General features: G+C 38.8%; 1 pseudogene; it reads right to left on the bottom strand.

Annotated features, from left to right (window-relative positions):
• Nucleotides 1-24,112, bottom strand: part of LOC104987574 — a 49,481-nt pseudogene extending 25,369 nt beyond the window's left edge.
• Between the last annotated feature and the right edge of the window lie 438 nt (nt 24,113-24,550).

Genomic DNA, 24,550 nt, shown 5'->3' with positions numbered 1-24,550 from the left:
GTTCATTTTTGGCTAGTTCCTTGTTCCGGCTTATATTTCTCAAGATCTATAGGCCCCTTCCTATGTAGTTGGTACTAACCACAGAGTTTTAATCTATTGCCTGTCGCTTCCAAGGCGGTTCCCTCTGTTACACCTTCTTCTGTTTGCTGGTCTCTTCAGTGTCTGATTTCCACCCTGATACAAAGGGGGCAGTGGTGGACATCTTTTTTTTTTTTTTTTTTTTAAGGCTCACTTGTTTCAGTTGTGCTGTGGGGAGGGAGGGACGCTGCAAATAAATAAGACTGGCGTGTGCTCGAAGTGCCTCAGCCACACTGGGCCTGCCCCCGCTCACGGCGCGTGTAGCCTCCCTGCCCACACTGCTCAGGCTCTAGATTGCTCCGCCAGGAACCATCTGCGGCCGGTCCTGGACTGCTTGCACCTCCCAGATCTAAGATGCTCAGGTTCAGGAACTCGGGTAGTCTTCAGAGGCACAGACTCGGATCTGTGCCTTCCCAGACCCTTCCCAGACCCTTCCCAGATCCGAGCAGCTCAGACAAGAAAGACAAGACATATACTTGTCTTTCAATGATGAGGTGTTTGGCGAGCAGGGTTGCTGCGACTTATCACCTCCCTGCCGCTTGGTTATCTGGGTGTACAACCGGCACACCTTCTCAGGCGGATATTGACTGTCCAGAACCCCAAGAAGTTTTAGTTAGCGAAGAAGCCTGCTTTCAGTTTTGTAGATAATGTCTCTCTGGGGCTGCGATTGCCCCTTTGCCGCTCTGGCTGCCTGTCACCGGAGGGGGACGGTCTGCAGCCGGCTATCTCTGTACAGTCCTTTGTTCCGTGCACGGGCCTGGCGGTGTCTTAGGTTAGGGTTGGCTTTTTGCGTGGTAGATATCCCACAGTCTGCTTTGCTAGCCCAAATTATTTCGCTCAGGTAGCGCTCGGGGTATTCAGGCCAGATCCTTACTCTAAGCGATGCAGCCCGCGCCGTGCCTCCCTGCCCAGCCCCCGCTTGCTAATGGCGGATGCAGGCATCTGCGCTGCTTCTCCGCTGGGGGAGTTACCGCAGGGCTCGTAATTTGTGGGCTTTAATTGTTTATTTATTTTTCCTCCCTGTTATGTTGCCCTCTGTGCTTCCAAGGCTCGGCACAGACTCGGCAGTGAGAATGTTTCCTGGTGTTTGGAAACTTCTCTCTTTTTAAGACTCCCTTCCCGGGACGGAGCTCCGTCCCTTCCTCTTTTGTCTCTTTGTCTTTTATATTTTTTCCTACCTCCTTTTGAAGACAATGGGTTGCTTTTCTGGGTGCCTGATGTCCTCTGCCGGCATTCAGAAGTTGTTTTGTGGAATTTACTCTGCATTTAAATGTTCTTTTGATGAATTTGTGGGGGAGAAAGTGTTCTCCCCATCCTATTCCTCCACCATCTTAGCTCCTCCCACAAAAATACTTTATATTTTCTTAACCTTTTCTCCCAATTTAACAGGTTTATTAATTTAACAGATGTCTGTTAGATGACTTCAACCAAGGAAAAAGCCAAATCTCAAGGAAGTTGCAGCAAGACACTGGAAGTCTAAAGTCATAGGAAGATCAGTGTCATTCAACTAATATTTACCTTGGATCTAAGATAAACCAGACACTATGGAAGATCAAGAGGTTGAGTCAGATGTTAGTCCTTGCCTTTAGGGATATTAAATCCTATAAAGGATAAAAGATGCAATCTTAAACGACCTGTAGGGAAGAAAGGAATTGATGTTATCAAAGCCGAATAAGGTCCCATGCTCCCTCTAGCAAGGTGCCAATTTCTGCCTTAGGATGGGCTCAAGGCTCACTAGAATGGAGTTTTCCATGCAGTTCTCTAAAGGTAAATTTAGAGAAATATACATGGGAAGCAGGAAATAGGAGTCAGTTAATGAGTTAGTTGAAGTCCAAGATTGAATGAGGTCAAGCACATGAATCTTGACTTCAAAGTTGGAGACAAGATTTAGGCACCTATATCATTTAAGAGTGTTTTCACTTAAAAGTATCAGAACACAGAGTGGCTTAGCCAGTTATCATCTTTTGTAATCAGCAATCTACAATCTTATGTAATCAGCAATCTGCAGGTAAGTAGTTTCCAGTGAGGAGAAAGCAGCCAGGTAAGGAACCATCTGGAAATTAACACCAGAAATCAGATTGGCCCACAAAACTGTGAGGAAAATAATTTTGTTTGTTTGTTTGTTTAAGCCACCTAGACTATGAGTTTTGTTATGGTAGCCCAAGCTATTCCAGGAAGAAAATTTTTCTTAGAAACCTCCTTGTGAATTTTGCTTTAAATTTAGTTGCTGGTAAAAAGTCACATGGCCACCTCTAGCTTCATGAGAACTTGGGAAAGTATATGAAAAAAATGCATTGAGACCAGCACTGTTGGCTTCCATCAGTCACAGCTGACCATGTGTGACTGTATGCATCATCAACCCTAACAAGACAGATGTTCTGTTAACGGGAGGAGGGCAAAGGCTTCAGATGGGCAAATGACCTTTCTGCCATAGAGCCTGGGACAGTTAGAGAACTGTGCTCAGGAATTATATCCAAGTAGACATTACTCCCAATTCTATCAGTTGAATGTCTGTTGCTGCTGCTGCTAAGTCATTTCAGTCGTGTCTGACTCTGTGCGACCCCATAGATGGCAGCCCACCAGGCTCCCCCGTCCCTGGGATTCTCCAGGCAAGAGTACTGGAGTGGGGTGCCATTGCCTTCTCCAAGTTGAATGTCTACTTGGTTATAATTCCATTGCCCTCCTTCTCTGTCAATAGAATGTCTATTTTGTTAGGGATGACTTCAATACAGTTTCCGTGCTATAGCCAGTACATAACATGGAGCTGATCATTCCTACTTACCATCTTTTCCCATCATTTCTGAATAAGGCCCATTGCTCCTAATGTTCTAATTCAGTCTGTTTTCCTTGTCTCATATCCTATTCCATCACTCTGTCTAGCCATGCGAATGTGCTGACAGTTGCCTCAGTATATTCAGTATTCTCACATTGTATCCTTAGCTCAAGCAGTTCTCTCTCCACACTGAATGCAGTCATCCAGTTTCTTTAGTTGGTAGACATAGAAAAGCAAAATACAAACTATTTTCTCCAGGCATAGCAAGGCTTATCCTAGACAAACAGTGGTTTTCCTGTCTTTGCTTTGAGGTTTTAAATCAGTCTTATTTAATCCACACAACCTGCGCTGTAAGAATTATTGCAGACAAATTCCATTTAGCAGAGAGCTATTCCATTTCATGGAAAGGATAACTGAATCTGGACTATATGAGGGCTGTACAGCAAAAGGCCATAGGAATGTTTTTCCTTTTCTCATCTACTGGCAATCACCATTTGCTTCTTTTCAAATCAGAAATTGTAACATATACTCACTCATACTTTCTGCAAACTACTATACAAACAACTGTTGGTCACTTCCCCCTAAGCTATTTAAATTGACCTTCATGTGTCACAGGGCCTCCATCAATCCCTGATTGACTTCTGGGTTCTACCATTACTTAGTTACTTCCATCAGTTTTTTTGACAGTGCTCATTTATCATAAAATGTGCATTTTCACATCTGTTGTGAACTCTGCCATAGCATCTTGCAACATCTACAACACTATCCATTTATTTGCTATTCATCAGCCATTAAGAGGTCACACTGATCAACAAAACATGAAATAATGGAAGAAAAAAGATCACATCAGAGTAAACAAATTGACTGGGAGCGTATGATATTGCTTACTCTATATGTTGATTGATGGGTCACGAAAAAAGTATACATTTTAACTGCTCAGTAGAGTAATAAAAAATCCATTCTTCTCTTAAAAAATATAAAACTATTTCTGAGACAGTCTAGAACAAGCTAGTACCATGTAGGTCAGAACTAAATGAGGAATGTTATGCTTACAGGAGATGTAAGTGAGGCAGCGATGGAGAAATGGCTCAAGGCCACTTTCCTAAGATTAGAGCCAAGACTGGAACTCAAGTCTGGTGGCTCAGATGGTAAAGAATCTGCTTGCAATGTGGGAGACCCAGAGTTTGATTCCTGGGTCAGGAAGATCCTCTAGAGAAGGGAATGACAATCCATTCCAGTATTCTTGCCTGGAGAATCTCATGGATAGAAGAGCCTGGTAGGCTACAGTCCATGGGGTTGCAAAGAGTCAGACATGACCAACTGACTAATTCTTTCACTTTCACTGCCTTGCTCTGTGGCAGATGTTCTTTTCACCATACCACTCTCTCTATAGCTCTTGACACATGCTGTTGTAATCATTCCTTTTTTTTTTTCTTCTAAATTGTCTCCCTCTTTAAAGTGGATTGAGGAAGAGAATGTTATGGCTGGTTTGATCTTCCATGCAGACCACTAACATTTTCTCTGTATCAGCAATAAGGCTGTTTCTCTTACCATTCATGTATTCTTACCTGAGTACCAGTTTTTACCTTTTATATGAAAAGGTTTGGGAATGTATATATACACAGATTTTATTCCAAATTCTGGAGGCTGGCTTGTTTCACACCTGTTTTTGTGTATCATGTCACTTGTCTTAAAGTCTCAACAGAAAATTTTAGCTTAACATTCTCTTATATGTTCAAAGCTTGGGTTGAATAAAATTATATCTTCATTTTTCAGTTCTATACATTGAAGTAACAAAATTTGAAGATTGATAAATTTTACATTCCCTTAAATTTTACCTTCTTCAGTTTATGGTGTGAATTTTATGAGTTGGAAAGAAAATACCCAGCATACATTAGAGTCCCTCTTAGATGGTTTTACACTTGATTTTGCTCATCAGGCAACTTTTCTTCTTTAATTGAGCTCAGAGCCTGGCTGCAGTTTGCCCAGAGGCATGGGAAATTCAATTGCTCAGTCATTCCACACATTGAGTTTCTGATCTCAGTTTGATAGTTTTCTATTTGGGTGAGAAGGGACCCTCACATTACATCTTCTTCCAACCAAATATAAATATTTTATTTGAATAAGATTATGATTACTTTGTACAAACGTAGCTCATGAATGCGTTGGTGACTATGAATTTTAGATATTTGTGAGGCCTCCCTGTTGACAGGCTAAGTCACTGGTTGTTTTACTTTCTTGTACTCTAGAGTTTACAGTTTCCACAGTTTATCATCACAAGTTCTTATTAGCAATGATAGCAGCTTTCTTTTCCATTCATAGAGACACTCTAATATTTGCATTTTCTGTAATGAGAATTAGTGTTGCTTGGAAGAATTTTTGCCTTTGAGGAAAAGCTTTTAAGAGATTACCCATAGGCTAGAACTAACTGCAGACAAAAAGAACTAGACCAAGACTCCAGAGACCTGGATTGAAGTTCAAGAATGCTTGAGAGAAACTCATAGTTTCCTAACTATGTTATTATCCTAATTTTTGTTATTTTTAATGGTTTTAAAATCTTTTTTTTTCTGCATAAGTATATGCTCTTTTAGAGTGCCTCAAAATAACGTCTAATATTATTTATTATATAAATAGATAATCCCATAATTTGTTTAAGCTTTTACAGTTTTCAAGGAAGTTTAATATAACCTAGAAATATCAATTTTTTGCAAGATACGGTGTTTATAAATCACATCAATTTAGTCAAACACACTTTTAATTTAGAAAAAATCATCCAGCATTACAAAATGATAACATAAAAGATAGAAATTATCTGTAGGCATTGTATTAACCACTGTTTATAGTTTATTTTTTTATTTTTTTCCTTTATTTTATTTTTTAACTTTACAATATTGTATTGGTTTTGCCTGTTTATAGTTTAGTATACATTTCTCTGATACTTATTTTTCTAAACATTTACTTGTGATTTTTTTCTTTTTAAACAAGGATAGAACATCATCATCCATGCAGTTTTTTCATATATCGATAGCTCTTGAATAACCTCTTGTGTTTACATTATGTCAAATCTATTTCACCTTTTAAATTGCTACACAGTGTTCTAGAGTTCATTCAGCCAGTCAATTATTGATAGACATTTAGACTGCTCCCAATGTTTCTTTAATATGGTCAAAACTGCGTAGATTTTTTTCACTTATGTTTGGAATTTCTGCAAGTACATCTGAAGGATAAATTTCTGTTTAGAATATCTGTGTTTTAGAATAAGAGCATTTGCAAATTTAAAAGGCATTCCCAAACTGTCTTCCAAAAAAGGTTATATCAGTTTCCACTCCCATCAACAGTGCATAATCAGAGTTTGACAAACTACTTATTTTCTTATCCTTTTTTCAACATGTGTAAAATGAGTTGGCTGGAGCAAATGCATTTATATTCTTGCCTGATTGCCTCTCACCATGGTTGGCAAACTCCTAAGGTCAGCCAGTATGGCTTGCTCAACTTTAATTACTTAGTGTATAGCACATTGCCTAGCACATAGTACATCAGTGATTAGAATGTGTAAGATAACAAAATACATACATATATGTGTGTGTGTGTGTGTGTGTGTATGCTCTTTGCCATCTGTTCTAGTGAGGTAACTCTTGGTAGGCTCCTGGATGGGTGCTGGTCACCAGAAAGATGAAGCCATGATTAGAAACTTGGATCTTTCAACCCTACTCCCCATTCTCCAGAGAAAGGAGAGGAGCTGGAAATGAAGTTAATGATCCATCATGCCTTGGTGATGATGCTTCCATACAGATCCCTCAAGTGAGTCTGAAGAGCTTCTGGGTTGCTGATTGCTTAGAGGAGCTAGGACTGTAGTGCTCTGGGAGAAAGCACGGAAGAAGCTCTATGTCACTTCCCTACATGTCTCGTTCATCTGAATGTTCATCTGTGTCTTTTATCATATCCTTTTACAGTAAACCAGTAATCAGCAAGTATTCTGCTTTCCTTAATTCTGTGAGCTGCTCTATCAAATTAATTGAACCCAAGGTGAGGGTTTTGGGAATCTCTGATTTATAGCTAATGGCTCAGAAACACTGGTGACAAACTGGACTTACTATTGAAATTAGAGTGGGAGCAGTCTTGTGGGACTGAGCACTACTTAAGCTATGTATCTAAAGATACCTCAAGGTAGATAGCGTGAGAGTTGAGTTAAATTGGAGGACACCCAGCTGGTATCACAGAATTGCTTGGTATGGGAACAATTCCCACACATTTAGTGACCGGAAGTCTCAGAAGTGAAGTGTTCTGTGTGAGTGGTAAAGGGGATACTCACAAGAAAATGAGTTTTCCCTACTCAGGAAGGCTCTTGCATTCCTACAGCTCTTACATAGTGTCTTTCAATTGGTGATGATAGTAGGTTGAAAATAAAACTGTCCCCTTTTATAAAGGTAGGCAAAATATCAAGAAAATTTTAGTGTATCCCATCATGAGGAGAGCTAAATCAACTCCTAATTCTAGATGGTCTTAAAACTACTGCCTCCCTCTGATTAAATCTGAGACTATTGGATCAATTAAAGGAAATGTTTTCAGATGTATATTATAAAGTCTTAATAGGGCTTCCATTTTTCCCAGTGACAGTTTTAGATTTTTATATCTACTATTCTCTGTGTTAATGGTAATATTTTGGGTTTTCATGAGAATTTCTAACAGTATATGGCAGAAATACAAGCCTGCAATTACTATATATATATTCTTTTAGTTCAGCATAATGCGAATTAGGAAGCATAGGGCTTCCCTCATAGCTCAGTCAGTACAGAATCTGCCTGCAATACAGGAGACCGGGGTTCGATTCCTGGGTTGGGAAGATCCCCTGGAGAAGGAAATGGCACCCCACTCCAGTATTCTTGCCCGGAGAATCCCATGGACAGAGGAGCCTCGCAGGCTACAGTCCACGGGGTCGTAAGAGTCGGACATGACTTAGAAACTAAAGAGACAGAAAAAGAGAATGTGAATGCAAGAAGAGAATGTTATGTTGGAATTCCTAAATGGGATAAGCAATGGTGAAAAAAATGTATAACTTGGAGAGATATACAGAGTATTTTTCTTGGCCCTCAAAGGCAATGGAAAATGTGTGATACTGGGATCAGGTAGACTTGGTCCTACCAGGTATTATCTCTGAGTCAGAATACGTCTGTTTCCTCATCTATAAAATGGGGATAATTTATTACCTACATATGAGGATTATTAGAGATTATTCTGAAAATCAACCAATATTCATCTTTGAGGTGCCAGTCCTCCTCTGAAAAGTATTCTTGCCTCTCTTCTCCCATAAGATAAGGTAAAATTACCTTGTCTCTGGGCATCCCCCCACCCCCACTCTACACCTGGACCCTCTACTATCATTGCATTTCTTATTGTATTGAAATTGAATCTACATATACCTGTCACTTGCCACTAGACTGTGATATCCTTATAACCTTTATGTCTTCAGCACTTAAATAGAGAACCTACTCATCAAAGAGTATGAGCTCAGTAGATATTAAATGAATAAATGACATATTTCAGGTGCTTGCTTGGCACTTAAAATATTTTGTTCTCGACTTCTTTTGTAAATTTGCGTCTCCAACATTTTTTATCAAGGAAAAGATTTATCTTTTGTTTATGATGCTTTAACTATTAAAATGCAAGATTAGTACTGTTTTTGGATCCATTCTAGGTAATTAGATACACTGTGAGACATGTGATTCATGGGAGGTTAAGATTTATCAAACTACATGAATAACAGGGTGACCTTTAATCATAGCCTATGCACATACATCCAGAAAAAATTAATTATTTGACCTCTTTGTCCATATTTTTTGTAAATATATAACTTGACAGTGCCAATTTATATCCTCAAAGCAATGTTTTGGAGACCTTTTTCCATTTGTCTCAACTGCCTTATTTCACTGTATTACAAATGCAGTGAAATGATGTTAATTCTGTGCTTAATCATGCTTAGCATAATATATATGCAGCCCAGTGTTTATCAGTTTGATATAACAAAAATGCTGTTGTTTCTTCCCACTCTCTTTCTGCTTATCATTTTTGATTTTTGAAAACATCTGGGGTTGTTCCATGTGAGTGGAAACAATTTCAAGGCCATGCAATATATGCTTCTCTCTCAACACCATCTTATATCAACTGTGATCTTTGCTTTTTAAAGTTTTCATGCAAACTTTTAACCCAATTTTTGCTATCCTTTCAGTTCAGAAGAAATCTATTAAATTAAAAAATGTTCACATTTGAATTTTTCAAAGGCTTACATATTTCATCCATTGAAACAAGAACTTCCATATCTCAAAATTGACTATTAAAGTCTGTCTGGCATGTGTTGATTCATGTTGACGTAAAAGATCATCTTAATATGATGACTGGGTTTTTATGGCTTCAGTTCAGTTCAGTCACTCAGTCATGTCCGACTCTTTGTGACCCCATGAACTGCAGCATGCCAGGCCTCTCTGTCCATCTCCAACTCCCGGAGTCCACCCAAACCCATGTCCATTGTGTTGGTGATGCCATCCAACCATTTCATCCTCTGTCATCCCCTTCTCCTCCTGCCCTCAATCTTTCCCAGCATCAGGGTCTTTCCAAATGAGCCAGCTCTCTGCACCAGGTGGCCAAATTATTGCAGTTTCAGCTTCAACATCAGTCCCTCCAATGAACACCCAGGACTGATCTCCTTTAGGATGGACTGGTTGGATCTCCTTGCAGTCCAAGGGACTCTCAAGAGTCTTCTCCAACACCACAGTTCAAAAGCATCAATTCTTCAGCGCTCAGCTTTCTTTATAGTCCAACTATCACATCTGTACATGACTACTGGAAAAACCACAGCTTTTGACTAGATAGGTCTTTGTTGGCAAAGTAATGTCTCTGCTTTTTAATATGCTGACTAAGTTGGTCATAACTTGCCTTCCAAGGAGTAAGGGTCTTTTAATTTCATGGCTGCAATCACCATCTGCAGTGCTTTTAGAGCCCAGAAAAATAAAGTCAGCCACTGTTTCCACTGTTTCCCCATCTCTTTGCCATGAAGTAATGGGACCAGATGCCATGATCTTAGTTTTCTGAATGTTGAGCTTTAAGCCAACTTTTTCACTCTCCTCTTTCACTTTCATCAAGAGGCTCTTTAGTTCTTCTTCACTTTATGCCATAAGGGTGGTGTCATCTGCATATCTGAGGTTATTGATATTTTTCCCAGTAATCTTGATTCCAGTTTGTGCTTCTTCCAGCCCAGCGTTTCTCATGATGTACTCTGCATATAAGTTAAATAAGCAGGATGACAATATACAGCCTTGACGTACTCCTTTTCCTATTTGGAACCAGTCTGTTGTTCCATGTCCAGTTCTAACTGTTGCTTCTTGACCTGTATATAGGTTTCTCAAGAGGTGGGTCAGGTGGTCTGGTATTCCCATCTCTTTCAGAATTTTCCACACTTTATTGTGATCCACACAGTCAAAGGCTTTGGCATAGTCAATAAAGCAGAAATAGATGTTCTTCTGGAATTCTATTGCTTTTTCAATGATCCAGTGGAGGTTGGCAATTTGATCTTTGGTTCCTCTGCCTTTTCTAAAACCAGATTGAATATCTGGAAGTTCACAGTTCATGTATTGCTGAAGCCTGGGTTGGAGAATTTTGAGCATTACTTTACTAGCATGTGAGATGAGTGCAATTGTGTGGTGGTTTGAGCATTCTTTGGCATTGCCTTTCTTTGGGATTGGAATGAAAACTGACCTTTTCCAGTCCTGTGGCCACTGCTGAGTTTTCCCAATTTGCTGACATATTGAGTGCAGCACTTTCACAGCATCATCTTTCAGGATTTGAAATAGCTCAACTGGAATTCCATCACCTCCACAGCTTTGTTCATAGTGATGCTTCCTAAGGCCCACCTGATCACATTCCAGGATTCTCATGTTTCTAACTGTTATTAATATATGTAACTTAGGAGTTGGATAGTGAGTAGCTTTTGGATAGTATTTATTTTAAAAGGATCCTTTCAGGTAGTTTGTCCATTAGAGATGAGTTTACTTAAAAAAAAAAAAAAAGGAAAGTTCCTTTGAATTTTTTTCAGTGCAAGGTCAAAACTTCAATTAGAACATCAGTGTAATTATTGAAAATCATTGTAGTTGATGTGGTTTTTCCTGAACATTCTAAGATTAAAATTCATGAAAAATATTCTTTGTGGCAGTCAATATTTGTTAAAGATTAGCATATATTTTTATTTTTGGGCCCACCATGTGGCATGTGGTATCCTCATTCCCCGATCAGGGATTGAACCTGTGCTCCCTGCAGGGGAAAGAGTGGAGTCTTAACCACTGGATTTCCAAGGAATTCCCAAATTAACATCATATTTGAGAGTAGTTTTATAAGTAAAACTTAGGTCATTAGAAAACATATGAGACATGCTTTAATAATAATAGCCATACTTATTGAACAACTGTTCTGTGTCAAGTGTTTTTCATAAATTATATATTATTATCTCATTTATTCCTCAGAGCAATCCCTTTCAAGGATGAGAACCAGAAAGTTAAGGATTTTGTTCAGATTTGGTAAGTGGAAGATGCAGGATCAGAAGCCTTGCTTGCATGTGCTGAATTGTTGCTCTGTATGTTGATATTGTTCATTTTCCCTCACTCATCCTGCCACCAGGGGGACCCAGGTGATAGAGAGCCAAATGAAAGCTCCAGCCAAGGACCTACTCTATTCTGAACATTGTGTGTGTGTACTCAGTCAATCCAACTCTTTGAGACCCCAAAGTGCAGCCCACCAGGCTCCTCTGTCCATGAACTTTTTCCAAACAAGAATACTGGAGTGAGTTGCTGTTTCCTATTCCAGGGGGTCTTTCTGACCCAGGAATTGAACCCTGCATCTCCTGCATTGGCAGGCAGATTCTTTACCACTGAGCCACCTGGGAAGCTATTGCTGATACCCTAAATCTTTTCTATCTTTCCTTCTCAGTAAACTTAACACATCCAGAAAGGAATTTTTAGGCTCACTTTTCTTCTTCCTTATAAGTCTTTATTTTTTGTTCTAGCAAATTCTAAATGCTAGAGAGCCTCTTCCTTTAGTATAGGTTGCTCAAGGTGGTAACATCAACTAGTGCCATGATTTCTTCCTTTTCTTTCTTTCCTTCTGATCCTCTGTCTTTGTCAACACTAACTGGCATGTAATAAGTGCTTAATAAATGGCAGCCATTGTGCATTGGTAAAGGTTCCTTCTGCCAATGCAGGACATGCAGGAGACTTGGGTTTGATCCCTGGATTGGGAAGATCCCCTAGAGTAGGAAATGACAACCCACTGCAGTATTCCTGCCTGGAAAATCCCATGGACAGAGAAACCTGGTGGGCTACAGTCAATGAAGTCACAGAATCAGACACGACTGAGCTACTGAGCATCTTGCTACTTTCCAGGTTCTGGGGCTCCGCCCTGAAGGGATTTTTGGTACTAACAATAATCACAGCCAATATTTACTATACACTATGTACTAGAATCTCTTTCAAGCACTTTAAATGCATTTGCTGTTATTATGTCTGTCTTTATCAAGCAAGGAAAAGGTGAAGCTCAGCGAGTACATTACCTAAGATAACACTGATAACTAGTTGGCAGCGATAGTTCTGGAGCTCAAGTTTTCTGACTTCCAGTCCTCTACTGACTCACATGATGGTTGTAGAAATGTGTTGCTCAAATTTCCTTCAAGAGAATCTGCTGTGAGAACCATAGTTGATGACAGACTCCAGCTTCCAAACCCTATAAAACCCCCATGGTATTCATACCAAACCATGCTTCCTTCCCCTGGACTGCACTCAGACACTGATTGAGTAGGGATCATAATACTGGCTTATTCCAAAAATGGAAAAATAATTCAACATCAGCAACTCTGTTAATATAATTCACCTAGAGGAAAACAAATAAATCACATAATCATACCAATCAAGGGTTGGGGAAAAAAACTCAATAAACTATGAACTATATGGTAACATTTTAAACTAATAATTACCATCTAAATGTTAATATCATGTGTTAATGAAAACACAATGAGAAGATCCCCATAATGTCAAGAATAAAACCAGAGCATCACTATAAAACCAGAGCATCACTACTTTTTACTTGAAAAACTTGCTCCACGTTTTTTATTTCAAGCAAGGACACTTGCTCCTTGGAAGAAAAGCTATGACAAACCTAGACAGTGTATTAAAAAGCAGAGACATTACTTTGCCAATAGGTCCATATAGTCACAGCTATGGTTTTTCCAGTAGTCCTATGTGGATGTGAGAGTTCGGCCATAAAGAAAGCTGAGCACTGAAGAATTGATGCTTTTAAACTGTGGTATAAGAAAAGACTCTTGAGAGTCCCTTGGACTGCAAGGAGATCAAACCGGTCAATCCTAAAGGAAATAAATCCTGAATATTCATTTGAGGAACTAATGCTGAGGCTGAAACTCCAGTACTTTGGCCACCTGATGTGAAGAGCCAACTCACTGGAAAAGACCCTGATGCTGGGAAAGATTGAAGGCAGGAGGATAAGGGAGTGACAGAGGACGAGATGGTTGGATGGACTCACTGACTCAGTGGACACGAGTTTGAGAAAGCTCTGGGAAATGGTGAAGGACAGGGAATCCTGGTGTGCTACAGTCCATGGGGTCACAAAGAGTTGGACACGACTGAGCGACTAAACAACAACAATTGAAATATAGTTGATAGAGAGTAATATTTTAGTTTCAGGTGTACTACATTGTGATTTGACATTTGCATATGTTATGAAATGATCATGATGACAAATCTAGTAACCATCTGATCCTATACAAAATAATTAAGATATTATTGACCAATTCTTTATGATATATATTACATCCTCATGGGTTATTTATTTTATAAATGGGGGTTTGTGCCTATTAATCTCTTTTACTTATTTTGTCTCCCACCTTCTAGCAACCACGAGTTTGTTCTGAGTCTGTTTTTATTTTGTCTTATTTGTGTTTTTGTGTGTTTTAGCTTCCACATTTAAGTCAAGTCATCCAGTGTCTGTCTTTTTCTATCTGACTTATTTCACTTAACATAATATTCTTTAGATCCATTCATGTTGTCACAAATGGCAAATTTCATTGTTTTTTTATGAGAGAGTAATATTCCATTTTGTGTGTGTGTGTGTGTGTGTGTGTGTATGTATGCATGCCACATTTTCTTTATTCATTCAGCTATTGATGGACATTTAGTTTCCATGTCTTGTCTATTTAATGCTATGGTGAACAATAGGGTGAATATATCTTTTTAAATTAGTGATTTTGTTTTCTTTGGGTAAATACCTAGATGTGAAGTTGATGGATTATATGGGAGTTCTATTTTTAATTTTTTGACGAGACTCCATACTGTTTTCCACCAATTTATGATCCCGCAAACAAGGGTTCCCTCTTTGCCACATCCTCACCAACACTTGTTTCTTCTATTTTGATAATTGCCATTTTTATAGGTGTGATGTGGTAGCTCACTGTAGTTTTGACTTGCATTTCCCTGATGATTAGTGATGTTAAGTATTTTTTCAGGTGTCTGTAGGCCATCTGTACAAAAATCTCTGTTCAGTGCCTCTGCCCATTTTTTAATTGAGTTTGTTTTTTTGATATTGAGTTGCATGAGTTCTCTATATATTTTATATATCAACCTCATTGCATATATCTGATATTACAAATATCTTCTCTCATTCAGTAGGCTGACTTTTGTTTTCTTGATAGTTTCCTTTGCTGTGCAAAGCTGTTTAGTTGATATAGTCCCATTTTTTATTTTTGCTTTTGTGTCCTGTGGCTGAGGAGATAAAATACAGAATGTATCACAAATTTCTGTGCCATCCTTACTCAGAGGCCACGCTAATCCTCTTGGTATTGCTCCAGTTTTAGCATATGTGTTGCCCACACAAGCCCTCACTACTGATTTTTTTAACATGGTTCTGAAGGTACATGCGAGTACAATTAGTGAGGAGATTATGAGGTGTATATTATATATACATATATGAAAAAGGTTGTAATATTTGCAAATTTTAAACTTGCTTACACGAATACACAAAAGAATTTTTAGATGGCTGAGTATAATAATAGTAAAGAGCAAACAACTTTTATAAGTACAGACAATAACCAATTGGAAGTTATAATGAAACAAAATACCACATTTACAATAGAAAAAAAATAAATTTAACAAGAAATATGCAAAATCAGTACAAATTAGGAAAACATACATTTTCTTTAATATGAAAATTCAATATTATAAAGATGTCAGCTCTTCCTAATGTGAGTAATAAACTTAATTCTATATCAATAACCAGGGTAGAGTGTTACTTATTTGTTCATTTTCTTGAACTGGAAAAACTAATTCACATGGAAAATTGGGAAAACGTTCAAGAAAATTCTGGTCTAAGAAGAGTAACAAGTTATAGTCTCTCCCATATTTTAAAATATCGAGTTGCCTGGACTCGGCATTGAAGACCAAGCAAATAGAGTTACAGTCATGAACTGTGGTGTTGGAGAAGACTCTTGAGAGTCCCTTGGACTGCAAGGAGATCTAACCAGTCCATCCTAAAGGAGATCAGTCCTGGGTGTTCTTTGGAAGGACTGATGCTAAAGCTGAAACTCCAGTACTTTGGCCACCTCATGCAAAGAATTGACTCATTGGGAAATACTCTGATGCTGGGAGGGATTGGGGGCAGGAGGAGAAGGGGACGACAGAGGATGAGATGGCTGGATGGCATCACTGACTCGATGGACATGAGTTTGGGTGAACTCCAGGAGTTGGTGATGGACAGGGAGGCCTGGCGTGCTGCAATTCATGAGGTCGCAAAGAGTCGGACACGACTGAGCGACTGAACTGAACTGAATGTAATAATAATGTATGACTAGACATGCAGATAAATAGACATGCAGATAACAGACAAGAAAGTCTGTTAAGTAGATATGTGTTGGATATTAGTGTGTGGCAAGAATGGCATAACAAATCAGTAGGTGAGTGATGAATTATTTAAGAAGCAACAGTTAGAACCCTGTATGGAACAACTGATTGTTTCAGGATTGAGAAAGGATTACAACAGGGCTGTCTACTGTCACTGTTTAATCTATACACTGAGCACATCATGAGAAATGCTGGACTGGCTGAGTTACAAGTTGCAATCAAGATAGACAGCAGAAACATCAACAACCTCAGATATGTGGATGATACCACCCTAATGGCAGAAAGCGAAGAGGAGCTCCCTATCCATCACCAACTCCCAGAGTTCACCCAAACTCATGTCCATCGAGTCAGTGGTGCCATCCTGCCATCTCATCCTCTGTCGTCCCCTTCTCCTCCTGCCCCCAATTCCTCCCAGCATCAGAGTCTTTTCCAATGAGTCAACTCTTCGCATCCTCTTCATGAGGATGAAGGAGGAGAGTGAAAGAGCCAGCTTAAAACTAAATATTGAGAAAACTAAGATCATGGGATCTGGCCCCATTACTTTATGGCAATTAGAGGGAGAAAGGTGGAAGTAGTGACGGATTTCTGCTTCTTGGGCTCTAAAATCACTGCAGATGGTGGCTGCAGCCATGTAATCAGAAGATGTTTGCTTCTTGGCAGGAAAGCTACGACAAACCTAGATAGTGTGTTAAAAAGCAGAGACATTACTGCCAGCAAAGATCCGTATACTCAAGGCAATGGTCTTCCCAGTGGTCACGTAAGGCTGTGTGGGCTGGACCATAAAGAAGGCAGAACATGGAAGAATTGATGCCTTTGAACTGTGGTGCTGGAGAAGGCTCCTGAGAGTTGCTTGGACAGCAAGGAAATCAAACCAATCAAAATTAAGGGAAATCAACTGTGAAACCTTGTTGGAAGGACTGATGCTAAAGCTGAAACTCCAGTATTTTGGTCATCTGATGTGAACAGCTGACTCATTGCAAAAGTCCCTGATGCTGGGAAAGATTGAGGCCAGAAGGAGAAGAGCATGTCAGAGGATGAGATGGCTGGATGACATTACCAATGCAATGGACATGAACTTGGGCAAACTTCAAGAGATGGTGAGGGACAGAGAGGTCTGGTGTGCTGCAGTCCATGGGGTCACAAAGAGTCGGACACTACTGGGTGACTGAACAACAACAACATTGGAGCAACTGGATAGTAATCTGGAAAATAAAAATATTTTTGGGCTCTTACCTCATTTCTTATCCCCAGATTCCAAATATTTAAAATATTTAAATAGAAAAATATAAGTATACTATGGAAATACTTTGTATTTTTACACACAGGTGTGTGTGTGTATGTATGTAAAATGTTTCAAGGTTCAGAAGACATTCCTAGGGTTAATCCAAAATTAAGAAATATTAAGTTAAAAGATAGAATAAATTGACCATATAAAACTAAAATAAAATTATCTTGTCATTAAAATCCATTTAAAAATGCAAATGACAAGCCAGGGGAAAATATTTTCTCTGCAATTGATGACATAGACCAAAGGCTATGTTTCTTAGCATATATAAATAAATGTATAAGAAAAAGACCAATAATCCTACAAGAAATGGACAAAGGATAAAATGTTGGTATCAAAGGAAATGTAAATGGGTCTTAAAATATGAAAAGTTATTCATTTAATACATAACAGGAAAAAACATTAATTTAAAAATTAAAACTACAATGAAATGCCATTTTCCTTTGTTAATTTGACGAAGATAAAAGAATTTTGATAGCATACTATATTGAAAAGGGTGTGAGAAAATAGGTATTTAATACACTACTATTAGGTATGTAATTTGGTATAAACTCTATAAAAAACTATTTAACAATATCAAGATTGCAAATCCATATAGTCTTTGATCCTGCAATACTGCTCTGAGAATTTATCCACAGATATGCTTGTCACATCTTAAATGACAAACATACAAGGATATTCCTTATAGGGTTGTTTGAAATAACAAAAAGATTGGAAGCAGAGTAAATATCTATGTTAGGACACAGGTTAAGTAAATTATGTGCCTGTATGGCATGGGATTCTATGAAACCTTTTTAAAAATGGAGCTATTTATTTGTATTTATTTTGGACAATTTCCAGTATATAATATACATATGTTAAAAGATTAAAGTGAAGAATACAGTATACATTTTTGTTGTTGTTTTATACTTGTATGTTCTCATATGCATTGTATACCTGTAAAGTGATCAATTTACCTCCAGGGAATGAAACGGAAACTAAGGGGCAGGAAAGATGAAATATGGTAAATTTTTAATCTACAAATTTTCATTTTTTGCTGTGTGAGGTATTACATACATGTAATAGTGATAACACTAAGCACGCTCTTCAATTCACTTGATATTTTCTAGGTACTAAGACTTTATGGATAGAGAATGAAATGTTCAGTTTACATATGAAACAAGCCTCTTGTCAAAGACTGAGTTTGCTGACTGGCTACTGCTCTAGTCTGTTTTTGAAGCAAGGAATGCATGCCTGTACTTACAGGGCTTTGGTGCCTTGACCTATGTTTTGAGCCAGAGATGAAAACCCAGAGAGAGAAATAGACGGGTGAGACTAGGAATTACAGTGAGCGGGGTGGACAGACTTTGGGATAAGGAAGTAAAACTTGCCAGCAACTTTCACCCCTTTTATTAAGGTATTTATCTTAGATGGATATCTGCTTTGTACTCTGCGAAAGTAGAAAATCATGCCATGAAGTTAACCAGAGCCTGGAATTCTTTCTAGGGTAGCAAAATGGCTAAGAAAGCACAGCAGTAATTTAATGTTTATAAAGAATGGTCTGAAAGAACTACAGTATATCAAAAGCAAATAACTGCAGAGGAAATTGGCATATTTTAATTCGGTTCAGACTATATTTTACATGTTCTGGCTGTACTGTAATGTACTAGTTTGCATGTAGAGCTTAAATGTATAATTAATACAGCTTTGAAGCTAGTTCTATCCACATAATTAAAATTTATCATGGAATTAGCTTTCATATAGAGACTTTTTAACATGTTATAGTCAGTGCTATAAATTAGATCTTCTCTGATGAGCTCTGAGTAAAGAACTATAATTTATCTCAATGGTATTTTATTAGAGACGTCTTAATTGCTGTGGCAGGTGAAAAGCACCATCCAGTATCTTGGCTAAACATTTCAGTTAATGAAATCATTTTTCCTCTTAGCACTATTGGTTTAAAGAATATTCTGTTTTATTGAAGATGAACTAAAAGTCTTTTATTTTATATGCATGATTCAGCCTCACAATGAATGCCAGGCAAATCTACTTTATGGGACATTTACTCAATAAAAGAAAAAAGGAATCCTTTAACATTAGTGAAGGAAATGATAGACTATCCATTGTGAGATGGTAAAAGGAAGAAATCTCAAATTTCCCCTCCAGTGATCTAAAAGTAAAAATCTGGGAAATGATTGCTGATGAATGGATTATGTGTGTGGCATTTTTTATTACTTTTCAATTATTTGTATTATTTCCCTGTATATTTTTTTAATCAAAATTACAGAAATAAACACTTTAAATTTTTCTAATAATTCTTTCTATAAGAGATAGCTATTATTACTAGTTTGGCATACATTCTTCCAGAAATTTTCCACACAAAGTATTTTTTTCCTCCTTAAAACTCTGGCTCTGTTGCCAAAAATGTCTGAATTCTTCCGGCTCTGCCTGCTTCATTTGAGCAAATTTGCCCACCCCATGCAGCTTCAATCACTTTGTTGGAATGACGTATTATGTAACTATAGCCAACGTTCCCAGTTTCTGGGCCTAAGGACAGATTTTGTGCCAGTGCATCTGTGCCTAAGAGCAGATTTTAGATTGTGTGCCTGTGCCCAAGTAAGGACTAGGTGCCAACTTGTTCAAAGCTTAGTGGACTACAGATCCTCACATGTAGTGAGGGTGCCGCTGGTGGCTCCATTTCTTTAACCCCAGACACGTGCGTCTGGTGGAGCACAGTGCTGGAGGACAGTGTCTTTGTCATGCTTCCTCACGTTTTGTGCTGTGGATTAAGCAAGGTCTCTTATTGCAATTTCGCCCTTGTCAAAATGATTACCAAGTTTATTCCATCTTGGGTTGTATGTTTCCTAGCTTCTAATGGATGATTTTTATGGTTTAATGTTTGAGCACTAATACAGTAAACACTAGTGAGAATCTTTTAAAAAAGCCTTAGAAAACAATTTTGTTCAATATGATAGGTTATTTGAAATAATATCCACTATTTAAAGAGGCACTGAAATTAACAGTCTCAGTGCCATGCTGCATTTAGTGTGTGATTGAATTTTAACGTGTCAAATATATTTACTAAAGCCTAATACAAAATTCCATGGATGCTAGAATATTAATTCTCAGAAACCGTGGGTCAGAATGCATCACAAGCTGTTAAATGTCTTATTGAATTTTGTCAACTTGCCTACCCTCCTTAATATGCCACTTTCAGAGTAGCAAAACAGAAAGTATACATACTTAGGAAGGCCAAATCTGTGCTTTCAAGTTATTTCTTAAAGCTGTCGTGAGGTTTCTTCTTCAGACAGAATTGGGTCAGAAGATTTAAAATACCAGATTTTCCTATTTTAATGTTGGAAATATCTCCTGTGTCTTAGACCATGTGAATTTTGTGTATATGTCAATATGTTTAAGGAGAAGGCAATGGCAACCCACTCCAGTACTCTTGCCTGGAAAATCCCATGGATAGAGGAGCCTGGTAGGCTGCAGTCCATGGGGTCACTAAGAGTCGGACACGACTGAGCGACTTCACTTTCACTTTTCACTTTCATGTATTGGAGAAGGAAATGGCAACCCACTCCAGTGTTCTTGCCTGGAGAATCCCAGGGACGGGGGAGCCTGGTGGGCTGCCGTCTATGGGGTCGCACAGTGTTGGACACGACTGAAGCAACTTAGCAGCAGCAGCAGCAGCAATATGTTTAGAAAATTTATATATACTGTCACTTATTGAAAACTTAGTTTGTAATAAGTATTCATGTGGATCATAGTATGACCTATAAATACCTTTTAGTCTTACCAGTGTATATAAAGTACTGATGAATTTCATATTGAGATCAAGCACCTCCATTTTCTTATAAAGTAGACAATGAAATATTACTCAGTTTTTCCAAACAGAATGAAGACAGGAAGATGACATTGTACTGAATGCCTGATAATCCCTCAATAGCACTTTAAAGACTAAACTTGACAGGAAACTCCCAGAAGCAGTGTTCAGACTTATAACTAGTTTGTCTGATGAGACTTTCAAGGGTCTTGAAATTTAGAGCTTGAAGGAACTTAAATATTATTGTCCTCATTTTATCTTTTGGGAAGCAAAAGACCAGATTCACTGCACATTCATCCATTCCATTATCATTCACTAAAAACAGTCTACAGGCTTGACTATTAGATCCCATGATCAAAAGTGAATAAGTTGTGGCTCAGTGAAGTGTCCAGAATTTCAGAGTTGTTTCTTTCAGTGGGAGAGAGAGTGAAAGAAGCACTGGGTCTATTGTCACTGAATTAGGCTGACCGTTCATTCCACTTAAGGGTGGAATCCATAATTCCATTAATTTTTTGATCCTTCTTTGACCATTAATTTTTGGACCCTTCTACTATTTTTCATGGAGAAGGCAATGGCAACCCACTCCAGTACTCTTGCCTGGAAAATCCCTGGACGGGGGAGCCTGGTAGGCTGCAGTCCATGGGGTCGCTAAGAGTCGGACATGACTAAGTGACTTCACTTTCGCTCAGACATAGGAGAAGCCAGAGTAAAGAAAACAGGCTTCTGTTCTCACTCAGTTTACAGTCTAACTAAGATAGTCAAAAAGGATGCAAACAAACATACAAATAAAAAAATTACAAATTGTGATAACAAACAGGGCAAAGTGATAGAAAACCAGAGAGAAGAGTCTAATTACAGGATGTCTTTGAGAGGATGCTGCTGAAGACTGCTGAGACCAGCTGATGGAAAGGATCAAGCCACAGCTGGATTGTGATCTGATGTCAAGGTGTGGTTACAAAATATATAGTGACCAGAGCAGGCAGGGCCCAAAAACCTATGACATGGAATTGAAATTATATTTGAAGAGCAATGGGAAACTATCGAGGGAGTAACATTTTGTGTTTTTTAAAGGACATTCTGCCTGTTGAGTGGAGAATGTGTTAGAAGGGAGTAAGCATAGTGTGAAACATACAGTAAGGAGTTTTCTCAGAATAGTTGGGCTGACATGACTGAAGTGGATAATACTGGCAGTGGTAAAGAACAGAGCAAGGATTGAATTATTTGGGGAGTTCAATCCAGGACTTCAATCCAGGACTTGTTTCTGGCTTAAGTATGGGAAATGAGGGAAGTTTTCAAGGATGAAATCCAGCTTTCTGACTTTGAAACCAAATGAATGACAATGGCAATGCATTTACTGATATGTGGAAAACTGGGCATGGATGGGGGCAGATAAGGATCTTTAGAGGTCTCATATTTAAAAAAATAATGAAATCCTTCTTTAAGCATAATACAAAACAAAAACAACACTAAGTTATTGCATAAATGAAAGATGCCTAATTAAGCCTCAACCCTGATGACTACCTGTATGGTTTTATTTTAATATATTAAATATTGATTTTGTTCCTTAAAAAAATGGGGAGTTTCCCATATTTTGTTGGTGCTTTGTTTGCAAGCTTAGTTTCTCATTCAATTACCAAGCCCTGGGAAAAGTCATGAGTTTTATTTTGGTATATTGAAATGCACGTAAAATTGCTAAGAGATGTCAAGCAGGTAGTTGGATGTACAATTGTGGGGGTCAGAGTGTGAAACAGATACAGAAATTTGGGAGTTGTCAGCATCAGTTCAGTTCAGTTCAGTCACTCAGTCATGTCTGACTCTTTGCGACCCATGAATCACAGCACGCCAGGCCTCCCTGTCCATCACCAACTCCCAGAGTTCACTCAGACTCAGGTCCATCGAGTCAGTGATGCCATCCAGCCATCTCATCCTCTGTCGTCCCCTTCTCCTCCTGCCCCCAATCCCTCCCAGCAGATGGTTTTAAAAGCTATGGAAATAAATGAGATCACCCAAAGAAAATGCATAGGGAGAAAAATGATACAGGTGAATTTGTAACATTTAGATGAGGAGCAAGCAAAAGAGACTGAAGTAAAGTAGCCAGACTAAAAGATGATGTCAGGGAAGCTAAGAGGAGAGTAGTTCAAGAATGAGACAGTATACAATGGTGTCAGTGCTTCTGCGTGGTCAAGTAAGATGATATCAGAGGACTGGATGTTTTTGGCAACCTTAGCGTGAAGGATTTTTAGGTTATTATTGAGAGTGAAGTAGATTGAGAAGGTAATGGAAGGTGAAGAAGCAGAAATGATGTGTGTAGAGAGTTTCTTTAATGTTTTACTGTAAGGGAGAAAAAAGAATTGTTACAGTAACTGGAGGGAATTGTAAGGTCAAGAATGTTTTATTTGGTTTTGCCTTTTTAACCAACCCTCCTGAGTAGATCCTCAGCAAGGGTCCTTTTGCCCATTTAAGTCAACAGAATAAGATTGAGTTGCTCAGAAGCAAAAGGAAAGCTTTGCTCTTGGATCAGAAGATGGAGAGATATGATCTAGTGCTTTTCCCAACAGGCTGTGGATGGGGCTGCCTCAAGGCAGAGAGCGGTTCACACGAGTAGTCAAAGGAATCCATTACCCCAGGTTGTCTCTAGGAGGTTTGGGCTCTATAGCCTCCTCCACTCGAGTGTGGTATACTCATGGAGTGATCCCTGCAACTTCAGGGCAGAATGGATGGTTAGGATCACCAGGTGGCATCTTTTCACTTAGGATTGAGTTGGTTTTGTTGGCTACCAGCTTTCCATGTCTTTAGGTTCATCCAGTCTCCTGGCTGGAAGAGGTACAGGGCTAGATCAGTGGGTACAGGCAGCACCCTGTTACCACATTCCATGGGTGCTATCATGGCCTCTCCTACCTGGAGGGCAAACTTGAGTTGTTCTTTTTCAGGGGGGTTAAAGTGTCCCTTTTCTTCGGTTTGGAAATGGGTCTACTGTATATGAGTTCAATGCACTTAACTTTAACTTAACCCCTAGAGCTAACCACATGTAGAGCAGGGCAATCAGAAGTAACTTAATCCAATTTTTTTTGAGTTTCCTGACATCCGTTGGCTAAGGCCCTTTTCCAAGTCTGACTGAACTTCTCTACTTTCCTCAATGATGGAGTCTCTGGGCTGAGTGCAAGATCCATTTTATGTCCAAGGCTCATGTAATCCCCTTCTTCATTAGCGACAAAATGCTGGACCATTATTGCTTTGTAGGAATCCTGGGAGGCCAAATCTGAGGATTATTTCTTTAATAATGCCCTAGTCACTTCAACTAAGTGAGGAATGATAGAAAGGGACTTGCCCCCAAACTGGGACTAGTGGGGAATGCTTCTATCTGACCAGAAAATGTCTACTAGTACAAAGAGATACCTGAAATTGCCAGGTACTCTGGCCCTGACAGTGAAATCAGTCTACCAGTCTTCTCCAGGATATGTCCCCCTGGTCTGAATAAGACTTATCTGGGGGACTTTGGGAATATGGTGCTGGAGTTGCTCATTGTCTAGGTGGGACATGTCTTAAATATTCCACTGATTATACTTTTCATGCCAGGAATTACCATGACCTCAACTAATTATATAAGGCTTCTATCCCATAGTAAGTCCTTGATAATGCCTCTCTGGTGGCTTGACAAGCTACAG

This window comes from Bison bison, unplaced genomic scaffold (assembly GCF_000754665.1).
Source record: "Bison bison bison isolate TAMUID 2011002044 unplaced genomic scaffold, Bison_UMD1.0 scf7180017864098, whole genome shotgun sequence".
NCBI lineage: Eukaryota > Metazoa > Chordata > Mammalia > Artiodactyla > Bovidae > Bison > Bison bison.
The sequence above is the reverse complement of the archived record's forward strand: the minus strand, read 5'-3'. Positions and strand labels throughout refer to the sequence as shown.